Source organism: Mustela lutreola, chromosome 10 (assembly GCF_030435805.1).
Source record: "Mustela lutreola isolate mMusLut2 chromosome 10, mMusLut2.pri, whole genome shotgun sequence".
NCBI lineage: Eukaryota > Metazoa > Chordata > Mammalia > Carnivora > Mustelidae > Mustela > Mustela lutreola.
Window position 1 is genome coordinate 68,534,964 of NC_081299.1, and position 12,389 is coordinate 68,547,352.

A 12,389-nucleotide genomic window follows, 5' to 3' on the forward strand; every position below is an offset into this window, starting at 1 on the left:
AAAACAAAAATTTTTCACTGAACGTAGTTCCACAAAACTTTATCATTTCCAAATCATTTCAGTAGTCCTTTGAGATATAAATGACATTGTAGCATGATTAGAAATTTGGATGCTTATTTTAAAGAAAACAAATTCTTTTCTAATGCACTTTTACTTATCAAAAAACATATGCCCATTACATCATTGTTTGGTCTAGGTCCTAGTGATTGATTTCATAGTGACCTTAAGAATGCACTGTAATGAGTTGCAATAAGTTAAAACTTAATTATAAAGATTTAAATTATTCTTGAAAATAGAGATGGCAACATTCTATTATCAAGAAACTATGATGAGAGCTAGGCTTAGGAGAAAAATCTTTGCAAATTGCTATTCTATTTTCCACATGCTCAGACAAATTTATGGTTACTGAAATATACATAATAAAGAAAGGCCTTTAAAAAATAAAGTAGTTAAGTGGAGTTAAAAAATAACTCTCATATTAGAGAACAAAATAATGAAAAGTGTTAGCAATAGGTTATTTATCTGATCAAAAGGATCAACCAAAGCCAAGGTCAAACATCTCGCTTTATACAGTTGTACACTATATTTTCAAAACTGCAACGAAATCATTTTTTGTTGAAAAAATACTGAGATCATAGATTACAATTATGATTTTATTATTTCATGCTTATCATTAAGAAAGTCATAACATTTTCCAATATGAAAATGTTATATAATTGTACCTTTGACTCACTATCTAAGGTGCAGGAGGCTTTCTGTCAGTTTGTTTTCTTACTTTTAAAAGCCTTTTGCAAGTTTGCTGTGCTATCATGAACAATGACATGAATAATCAAAATCATTCACAGAGACACTAAAAATTCTATTTGGACTTCTCTGAAATTGGTCTTTGGTAATCTTTGATAACTCAATAGAGTGGAGTTGCCTCTACTATGAACCACTGACTTGCTTTTGTTCTCATCTAAGATATACATGTTTGCTTTACGAAGAATTGCCCATCCAAATATTTTATATTTAAAACAAAGAGTTGTGATTTAGGATACTCTTAGTTTAGCTTCAATGTTTTTTTAAAAAATTAAGGAAATTTTATCTCTATTGTTGATACAGGTTTTCTGAATATTTTAAAAAGGCATGAGGAGACCTATTTTTAAACTATGGACTTTAATAAAATATTTGGATGTGAGTACAATGAACAAAAAATTACTATAAGAAGTTATAGACAGCTTTGTATAAAATAAGGGTTATTATAGTTATACTTCATGGTTTGACAGAAACATTGATAGTAAAAGATCTATAAGACCCAATTATAGAAAATCCTCAAAGTGCAGAGATTAACAAGAGTTATGGGAACAATCTATGGGAAAGAAAGACTAATTTAGAGTTGTATAAGACTCAGTGGAACAATGATTACGTAGAACATCTTATTTAATTTGCTTACTTTTGAGAATCATAATGGCAATGGTATAAAATTTTTATAATCTTTTATATATATTTATACATATAAACACTCTAAGTGCACAGTCATGCTACCAGTTGTATTGGTGAATTTTTTAAAAAAGTATTAATTAAAAAATGATAGTATATAATAATAATAATATATGTGGTGATTATATACTTCTAAACAATATCATTAAGCACAGTTCACCATAATTATATGTATACTGTTGTTTAAATGTCATTACTTTTGGAGACTGCATCTCTACATTTTAGATGGAGTTTGGCTTTCTTGGACAAAGATTTACTCTGCCTGAAGAGAGCTGGGAGAATAGTTAAATTTATTGGCTTTGCCAAATGCTTTCATATGTTTCTACTCTCATGGAAAATGAGTTTTGATTTCTTCTCAGCCTCCATGCATGGCAAAGCTAAAATGAAAAACAAAGCTAGCAACTTTCAACCAGTTCTAGTTAAGTTTGGTATTCACACATTGCTTTGATCTGCTCCAGAGCTTTATAACACTTACTTTCTAGAGTAGGGAAAGCTAGTTTCAGCACTAAGCATCACTGAATAGTAAAGATGAAGAAATGGGAACTGGTTAACTTTAGGGTGAAATCTAGCGAATTTTATTTCTGTTTGTGTATTAGAAACCAGACCAGTTTCACCTGTTATTTGTTTACTTGTCTGTTTTATTTTAGAACTCACATCACTCTCATCATAGGCAAAAATATACTCCCCAAAATGAATACGGCCTACTCTCCTTAACAGTTCTCTACAGCTGCATAGCTCAAACTTAGAATTTTTGGCCCAGTATCAAGTCCCAAATCTCCCCACTCCACCCCAGCCCACCTCCATGTAGCCCCTTTTAGAACTGTCTTATCTATATCGGAGTTTGGCAGAGTGGGGCAGTGGAGAAGTTACTTACTGTTCTACTGGCTTGTACTAATCATAATATTTTAATGCCCATTTTCCTACTTCTTCAGATTCTTTAATTTGGTACCCAAACTATTGTTATTCATACTTGTATTTTGACAAGTACCTCATCACTTTCCTTTAAACAAAGGTGCTTAGATGGTAATAGCTTCAAAAATTAGCATAATTTCTGTATCAGAAATATGTGAACCCACAGAATAAGATAATCTAGTTTCCTAAAGTTGCTTAAATTAAAAACATGAGTTTCTAGAGTTGGAAAAAACATATATGGTTAAAATGTTTGAAGCCCATCAATCTCTCTAACCACGTAAGCTAACGAGTACCTTCTGTTTTCTTTGAATGAAATCACGAGTGGTTAGATGTTGATTTAACATAAAACAAATGGAAATGGGTGTTTCCTTTGTCCTTTGCAGAATTTGTTTTTAAAAACAATTAGCAAGTATTACGAATAAATCAATGATTTTGCCATTACTTAAATAATAATACAGATTGAGTAGTTAATTTGATTGGATTTTAGGGAATGCATAATATACTCCAACTCCCCTTAACTTGCTAACATCTGCAGACATTATTAAGCTTCTCATTTCATTTTTTTCCCTGCCATAACACTTGTATTGTTATAAATTATGTTTTGAATTGTCATGAAGTGTCAGGCAAATTATGTTTTCTGGTGTGTATGTGTCATTTAAAGGTTCCTTTGTAATGGCAGGTTTGTGGCTAACAGCTTAATCTTTAATATATCAATGCAATTAAAAGCTCTTTTTAATTCCTTTTTGTGGACACAGAGAAGGTTGAACCATTATTATGGGTAAAGTGCAAGGAAAGAATTAAAAATTCTTTAATATTTAAAACATCCTAGAGAAGGAATACATTTAGCTGTATTTTTAAAAACACAGCAAGCTTATTATATCCTTTGCAAAAAAGCTTTGAATGCTTTGAACTCTATAAAATACACATCCTATTGAATTAAAATTAAAAACTTGTATGACGCATTTGCCACTCCCTATAGTTTTAACCCACTTCTGACAACTCTTTTCAGGAACATAGTGGAGAGTGACTTACTTAGGTCCAGAGCATCAAAGAATGTCAGACCTATGAAATGTAGACAGTGGGCTCTTCCAGAGATTCTTTCTGAGAGTTAAATAAATAAGTAAATGAGCCAACATATGGCCTGCTTAATTCAGTCAAAAATTTCTATTGATCACTTACTAAGCTCACTAAATAAAAACTTCAGCCCAGTTTTTGCCTCCCAAAAGAAAATAGGATTAGACTGATCTATGCACTCATTGGGGCTTCTTGTGAATCATGCCCGGATGAGTGAAAAACCTTCAAAGATGAACAAAGGAAAGGGCTAAAAATTTTCAGTAAATGTAGATTATTATTTGACATATTTTGGTTTATAATCTTGAATAAGACAAGTTTAAATTCTAGAAGAGACCAAGATATAAATAACCTCTGAGGTCTAAGAATCTCATAATTTTACCTCTTTTCAACTAAAGAAGCCTGATTTAATTTTCCTAGGTAGATCTGTTGTATGTGTAATTTTGACAGATTTAAAAACCTTAGGTACATAGTAAGGTTTCATACAACCTCTGCACACGTGTTTTTTTTTTTTCCCCAGATGAGGCTTGTGTCCTCTATCGATAATATTTGAATTATGTTATCTATGAAATTCCAAATGGAAGTGTTTATGTAGTTTAAAACACAAATGTTCTGAGTGGCTCCTCTTATCTTTTGGAATGGTGAGAATATTAATACATCAATACATTAAGTACAAGGAAATCTGATCATCAAGGATTCTTGATTTGAGAAGTATAATGGATCAACCGAAAGAGTAGGTTTTGGTTATTTGCACATGTGTACTTTTAACTTGTGATTTTTTACAAGTTGAGAACAAACTTGACCAATAGCTGGATTTACTTTAATACTACAAATGCCTGGCTCTGTGACAAAATACTGATAGGTATTTAGAGGCTTCAAGTCTTTTAACAGTCTGCTGTTGACATTTTAATAACATTGTTGTTTGAAATGATTCCTGAAGTATGATGACTACAACAAACCCGCAGCAACGAAAAGTGCATAGTTTCTGAAAGCAAAGCAGCTCAAGTTTCATCCTATTTTCTAAAGGTTTTAAACCTTGATGAATCGGTTTTTCTTGAAAACCAATGCATACATGCTTCTTTAATTGAGGGCAGCGTTCATTAGTAGTATTAGTGATTGAGAAATACGTCTGAAAATTTAGGGAATTTCAGCTTAGAGATTTTGTAATAAAATTAAAAAAAAAAAATCCAGTTTTGACCTTCCTCGTATACAGAGGACACTTAAACTGGCTTTAAAATATTTTTCAAGCGTAATTTGTCCCGTCGTGGTCTGCTCTCTTCAGCTCAGGTTCATCGCTGGCGCTGCCTGGCTGTTTACTGACCCTACCATCAGAGAGGTGGCAAGGAAGTGTGGTCAGAGGACAAGAGCAAAAGCAGTTTCAATGTAAGGAAATGAGGGAAACAGACCTAACAGCACGATGAATGCACTTGCGAGTGAAGAGAGCCTTGTAGTTTCCTTTCCTTCCTTTGCTTATCCTGGTGGGTTTAATCAAAAACAAACAAAACGCTCTTGTGAAATATAGTCAATAAAGTCAAAGTTTGGCGAGGTCTCTGTAACTACAAAGAAAAAGTCACCGCAATTTTAAAAAATGTAACTTTCATTAACGAGCGCGCCGGAAATCTCAGGTATCAAAGAAGCATTAACCCTGGAGCGTCCCCCGCGCGCCGCAGCCGGACGGCGGCGACCGCGGCGAACAGACGTTCTTTTCTCCTCGGAGCAGTCACACAAAAGGAGGGCTGCGGAAACTAAAAGTTTCGAAGCCTCTGGCTCGCTGCGTGGAGAAAAGAGAAAACCTGGAGACGGGGTGGGTAAAAGACGCATCCTGGGCGCCTCTCCGAAGTGCAGGCAAGGAGAAAGCTCCCGGGCCTGGAAGGAAGAGGGGAAGGCCCCCCCCCCCCAACCCGAGCCGCTGGCCAGTCCCCTGCGCCCCGCCTCGGAGGCCCGAGCGCCGCACTCCGCCGTGCTCTCCCAAATACCCTTCACCCCGTTCCAGAAATAAAATAAATGTTTTTAAAGTGCGTGTGTGTGGACAGGATGGAGAGCGCGCGCCGGAGGAGCGCGCGGAGGACCTCGCGCGCAGTGAGTGGAGTTTGGGGGTGGGGGTCGGGGTGGAAGGCGTGTGTTGATGGTGGGAGGGGGGAGGCTGGATGCGAAGCCCTGGGACTGAACGGGGGGTGGCGAGAGCCGACGGAGAGGCAGAGGAGGGGCGCCAGCCGCCGCAGGCCGTCTCCGGGGCGCGTTCCGAGGCCGAGCGCGCGCATCCCTCGCCGCTGCTGCCCGGACAGCCCTGCGGCCGCCCCGCCGGCGGAGCCGGGGCCGGCCTGTCCTAGGGCGGTAGCTCGGCCACCGCCACCGCCACTCGAACTGCTCGAGCCCGTAAGTGTCCCCTTTCGCTCCCCTCCCCCCTGCTCGGGCGCACCGCCGCCGCAGCTGCTCAAATGGAGTGGAAAATGGCCATTGGGCGGCAATGAGTTATAGATTATCTGCTCCACGTTTTGTACTTAGCTGCCTGTAATCTTCTTTTGAGTTTGCCTGAGCCCCTTGCTGGAAAAATCAGGAGGGAGAGATTTGTCCTTTGCCGCTGTACACGCTAATATGTTTATATGATTAGTCGAACTCGGGAAGGGGGGTGGGTAGGTGGGGATTTGGGGAGGAGGAGGAGGAGGAGGAGGAGGAGGCTGGAGGTGACTCCAGTTCAGACCTCGCCGAGAGTCTGTGTCAGGACTTCGCACTCCCCCATCTCTCTCCCTCTCTCCCTCTCTCTCTCCCTCTCACTCTCTCTCCGCTCACACACACACTCGCAGAGGTGCCGGAGCGAAATCGGGAGCTTACCGGAGAATTCCTTGGGATTGTTGGGGGGCATCTCCCCTCCGTAGCTGTGCTTGGCGTGGCTCTTCCGTGCACCTCCCAGCTTCCCCGAGCCAGAGTCCTCGCCTTCAGCCTTTCGTGGGGCAGCGGCCACCGCTCAGCCTCGGGCCGGAGCCCCGAAATGTGAGGAGGGGGCGCCGCTGTCTCCCGCCCCAGGCCGCAGGGTCGGCGCGAGGGATGCCAGTCCGGCCGGCGCAGACCGCGGGCTGAGGGGCTTCGCCTGACAAACTGAGTTGGCCTCGCGCCGCCGGCGTCTGCCCGCCCCTCCCGCGGCCGCCGCTCCGAGGGGACTCCCAAGTCTGCGCACCTCTGTCGGGCTTTTACCTCCGCCACCCCTTTCGCTCTGATTCCCGAAATTTTGATTTTTCTAAGGGAGCGTGAGGTCTGGGGGTGTGCGCGCTTGTATAAAAGACCCCTCTCCGGAGCGGCGTGTGGGAAACTGCGGGAAAATGTTGACCTAACCCCAGGAGCCGCCCGGCGCTGGCTGCTTGGCTGGAGGAGGCGGCGGCGGCGGCGGCCGAGCAGGAGGACGCGCCGAGCAGCGGCGCCGTGTCCCGCCGGCGAGCCGCGGCGCTGCCTCCGGCGTGGACTCGGCGGCCGGCGACCCGCGTGCGGCCGGCCTCGGCCCTCACCGGCCCGGGTCGCCGCTGCCCTCTGCTCCTCTCCCCGCGCGGCCCCCGCGCCAGACGGCCCGCCCCCGGGGCGCGCTCGCAGACCGAGGTAAGATCCGCAGGAGCGAACAATGTGCCTCTGTGCCGGGCTTCGGAGACCTGTTTGCTTTGCGCCTCCTGCCCGGGGGTGGATGCTGGAGGTGGAGGGAGCCGCGGGTGAGTTGGGGCTCGCCGGTTTGTTTATGTTCGGCCCGGCCGAGGGAGAGACCCGCGCTGGCTCTTGCTGCGCCCCCTCCCCCCACCTCCTCTGCTCAGAAATCGATACGCAGAACTCCAGTCCCGTCCAGCCAGCTTCTCCTTTTCTCGGGGAGCGGTTGTAACGCTCTCTAGGCATCAGTCTGTTTGCAGGGGGCGTGGGGGAGTACGTTTGGGTTAGCGTTTTTTGATTTTCTGAAAGCTTGGGTCGGAAGGTGTCGGTCTCCCTCTTACAGCCCGTCTGGGGAGGGCGATGTGAGGCGCGCCCTCCGTGGGACCGCTCTGCTTGGGGTGCGGGGCCCCTCCCGCCCCCCTCTGCAGACCTGTCCCGGGCTGTAAGTGGAGCAGGGAGGCCGGGCTCTGGGAGCGAGTTCGGGGGAAGTGGGCGGTTTGGGGGGCTTGGGTGAGTTGTTGCGGGTTGTTGTTTTTTCTTGTCGGTGGTTAGGTGGTGTGGAGTGGCAAGGATGACAGCAAAGCGCAGCCAGATGTGGCCAGGCCGGCGCGGGGGCTGGCAACGATTAGGGGCGGCCCCACGGGGCGAGCTGGCGGCGGAGCCGGGCACCCGGCGGGCCCTGGGGAGGAGGGCAGAGAGCCTCCCGGACCCGCAGTGAGAGGGCAGCAGCGGGCCGCGCTGGGCCTGCGGGAGAAGTTACCAACCGTGGGCTCCTGGGGTGGCTGGGGCTGGGAACCTTGGGAAGTCTGGTTTGTAGGATGGGGGTGCCGGGTGAGGATCCACGGGGAGGAGAAGGCGTGGGAGGAGCGCGAGGAAAGGCGAGACCCCCGGGCTAACCGAGCGTAGGCTCCTTGATTGGCTGGGGCGAGCCGACCCCTCCGGTGGGGAGGCTAGGGCGGGCGAAGCGACAAAAGCGTCTTAGCAGTGGGGAGGCACGCTTGCAGGACTGCTTCACTTGGGATCAGTAAAGTTTGTTCCTTTCGCCAAACTACGGGGCTTAGGGTAGGGGAAATCGCTGGAAGCTTTACGTTGTGCCCAAAGTGTCTCTGATCGGAGGCTAAGGAACGTATGCCATATATACATACATATATATATATTTTTTTCCTCAATCTCTCTCTCTCTCTGTTTCCTCTCTATATATTTATTTTCTTTTCGTTCCGTCCTCTAAAAACGTAGTTGGAGGGGAAAAAAAAAATCTTTTCTCGTCTTTTACGGACTCCTCCCCCTTCACCATTCCCCCCTTCCCGGGCCCTCTCATTCCGTTCTTCCTGATGCAAACTGTGTTGTCTCGGATTCAGACCGAGGAAATGTTTTCCTCCTGTTTCTTGAAAGGTGTCAGGCTGGTTAGCAGCTCCTCCAAGCAGCCTGAGAGCGTCTGAGCCGCAGCCACCAACCATATGGTTCCCGTTACAAAAGGCCCGGTTCTAAGGCACTCTCCTCCCTGCCCCCGCCCCAATTCTTAAATTTTCTTCTGCAGCCTTTACAGTATGTGTACTTCTCTCGTCCCCTTTCCAGGGGCGTAGATTTCACGGACGCTGTTTCATTCATTTCCCTGTCAGTGTTTGTGTCTGCAACGGGCCCCACCGAGTTTGCTCTTTGCTCAGCTCGAGTTGCACAAATGAAGAAAAGTCACATCCGTTTGGTAAATAATTTCCTGTCGGGATGTCTCTTACTAAATCAAGTTAGATCTTGGGCAAACCTTAAAAATTGGGTACTAAGGAGGCAATGTGCGTCCACGGCAGAAAAAATAGAATAGTTTGTGTGGTGTGTTTAGTAGTTTAGAAAAGTTGTTATGGGACTCTTGACCTAAGAGGTAACTAAAGGTAACTTGGTAACTTTAAATTTAGTATGTTTCTAATATTTGGAAAACGTTATATAAGAAAATCTACTTCTGTTCAGGTGTGTTGTGGAACTTTTTGTTGTCCCTCCCTCCGCCCTCTAGGAAATTTATGCATGATAGAGAGAATACTGCAGAACAAATGTTCTGTTGTTTAGTTCCTTCAGACATTCCGATTCTCTCCTTTTGTTGCTTGCCTCTAAAAGAGGTGCCATTTCACATCATTCTGCACAAATTGTTTGAATTAATGCAAGTGTGAATTCTTACCGTTTGAAGGGGACTATTAGCATATCAAAGGTTTCTTAGCTTCAGCTCAATTGAGAAAACTTCAGCCTGTCTTCCATTTGCTTCCAAGCAGAGGCCCAAAGGGCAATGAGAATTGTAAAGGGTAAAAATAGGGAGGTGGATTCAGGCTGTGTTTCTGAACTTTCACTGTTTTGTAATTATGTGAGCGAAAAACATTGTCTATTGCTGTGGAGCCCTTGCAAATGGCAAGACAATTATTTTCTATTGATAAATGGTTTGTTCCTAGAAAAAGGGTGACCTTTTATTTTATGATAGTCACTGTTGCCTGTCTTTTGGGGTCCCTTCAGTAGGAAGAGAGTGAGAAAGCTTTTCCTTCCAACTTCATACTTTTCTAGGGCCTACACTTTGTTATATTATTAAAATGGGTAGGGAAGACTTTTAATTAGAGTATAAAACAATAGAAATCTTGTGATTAAGGGACACTGACACTCATTTTTACACCTAGGAAACTTATTTTTAATACACTTGCTAAATTAAGGGGGAAAAATCCAAGGAGGGTTTGAATGTTAAAAACTCAGCATGAACTTTGTTAATGTAACTTTTGTAGGTGTAAATTTGAAAAAGGGTTCTAGGTGATACTCAGATTATTTGTGAATTCTATTTAGTAGTAATTCTTTCTGAATATTGATTGTTTTGTCTCAAAAGTTTTGTATTTTCTAAACACCGTAAGCTGGAGAATTCAGCTTACATTTGGTTTATTTTTCCTAATATTTATAGCATATTTGTTAATGCCTTTTTTACATTTGCAGAGAGAGAAGTTCTTTGAATTTCTTTTAACAACTCAATATCCATTAGTGGAGAAATAAGAACAAGTACTTGGGTCATTTGGGTCATTTCATGGCAAGCAGATGGGTCAAGGGAGAACTTTTTTTATCAACTTCTGGGGAAGTGTTGGTTTTATTTATTTAGCTTAAGATTTCCTAAAACCTACTTTTAAGATGAAAACGAACCTCAGAGAAGATTTTGGAACCTATATTTTTAATAGTTTTACCTTTGATGGTTAGTTGATTTTGAACAGAAGCTTATATTCTTTCATTAGAAGAGGACTTTTCTTTTTTTAAATAAACTAATGTTCGCAATTCCTTGGTTTTATTCTAATATTGAAACTTAACTCAGTTTTGGAGGGATAAATATCATTACATTAATTGCCTAACATTTTTAGTTTTTCGTTTAATAAGATACTTTATTTAGATTGAGAAGATTTTTTTTTAGTGGCATTCCTATTGTATATCATTCCCCTGAAATCATTTTATTATAGTTTATTTATCTGGTCCTTTCGGTTATCTAAGAAGTACTTCTGAGGTAAAAATGCCCACATTGATGTAATTGCTATTATTGCACTTAAGTTGCTGTTAACTAGTCTGCTTTGAATGCAGAGTGGTATAAAGAAAACATTATCCTTTAGAGCTATTAGTGATAATCTAAAAATTGTCTTGAAAACATTGTTCTTCATTTTATATGATGGTGAGCCTGAATTCAGCAAATCTCTGAAGGTGTAAAATGCAGTGAAAAGATTTTTCAACATCTCAATGACAAAATTGGACTACTTAGAGAAAAATTAATGTGTTGTAGAAGCACTTCAGCTGCCATTTTCAATCATTGTGGGTTACTATGTGTTGGCAACAAAAAATGAATTTAGAAATACAGATAGTTCTGGGACCAGGTAGCTGGAGAATCAGAATATTAAGTAATGTGAGGTAAAACAAACATTACTTCTGGTTTTGATTTGAGAATTTCCAATAAATATAATGTTTTAAGGCTTTGATTCTGCTCTATTAATGGACTAACATCAAAGCAGACAACAAAACTTCCAAATGTTATAAAAACTAATATTAAATATACGGATCTCACATGGAGTAGTACTACAGGTCTTAATTTAAGACAAGCAGTTGGAGTTTTTATTGCTGCAATTTTCACAATCAGCAGAAACGTTAACACCAAGCTTCTGGGCGTTTCCTTTCTTAAAATAAGCAAGAGGAGAGCTTTAAAACCAAGGTTTACTTAAGGTGGGATCTTTATTTGATCATTATTGAAGCCTTTTGTGTTTTAGCAAAAAATCTGACATAGTATTTTAATGTCTTAAGTACTATGGAATATGTGAGCTAAGATTGAGAAGTTGGGAAGGTCAAGAGGTAACTGGAAATCTGTACACCATAGTAATAAAATGTTATTGCTGTATTTTCTATCAAAATATTTATTTGACCTAAGTTTTGTGCATAAATACTCAAATCATGCTTAGTTTATTGACAGAAGTAGTATGAGATGAAGAGAGCATTATAATTTAGGTATGGGCTATACACACTAAACTTACCTGAGAGAAATCTGTTCTCATTTTAATAAGAATCCATACCACTTGCTCAACTGCTAATATTTAAGAGCGCAGATTAACTGTATTTAGATTAGGAATGAAATACAGTCTTGGAAATTTGAAGAATTCAGTGATTGAAGAATTCAGGATTGCTCTTTTTACGAAAAATCTCAAAGACTGTACACTTTGCCTCTTCACGTCCACTGTATCTGATTTTGAGTGTTGGAGAGGAACACATTTGACATCTCTCTGCTTTTTTATGGAAAAGGTTCCTGTAAAATTAAGGTGGAATTATTTTCAAACTAATAAATTCTAGAAATAAAGTGCATGATTATTTAGAAATGTTGATCAAATTATTTGCAAGAATACTTAGCTAAAAATTTTTGCAAATTAATGGTTTTGATCAAGTGTTAAAAATAACAACTTTAGCTCCTAGTCCTGAAAAGGCCTTGAAATCCTACTTATGTTTTGGTCATATCAGTTCTTCAGGTGATTTGTTTAAATATCAGTTCATATTACCTAAATAGATAACTGTTCTGTAACTATTTTCAAGAAAGTTTAAAACATTTTTATTTTAAAGATAGATTAAAATCATAGCTTAGTTAAAGTCTCTCTTACATAATACTAATTAGTTTATAGCCCCACCTAAATATTCATCTCTTCAAATAATTCTTGATTGAAGGTTGAAAGGTTGAAAAGTATTTAATCACCCCGATTACTGTAATTAGACTTGATGTTATCAGAAAAATTGAGACTATTCTCTGAAATCTTTTTGCCACTCAAGAT

General features: G+C 41.5%; 1 protein-coding gene across 17 annotated transcripts in view; it reads left to right on the top strand.

Moving 5' to 3' along the window:
* Nucleotides 1–12,389, top strand: part of ADGRL2 (adhesion G protein-coupled receptor L2) — a 605,011-nt gene that overhangs the window by 410,835 nt on the left and 181,787 nt on the right. For 12 of the 17 annotated variants that reach the window (XM_059136194.1, XM_059136202.1, XM_059136201.1 and 9 more), the window contains exon 1: nucleotides 6,923–7,053. The exons of 1 other annotated variant lie outside the window; for it this stretch is intronic. The gene's annotated coding sequence lies outside the window, so the exon portion shown is untranslated. 4 more of the 17 variants (XM_059136197.1, XM_059136198.1, XM_059136200.1 and 1 more) reach the window with 4 other exon arrangements.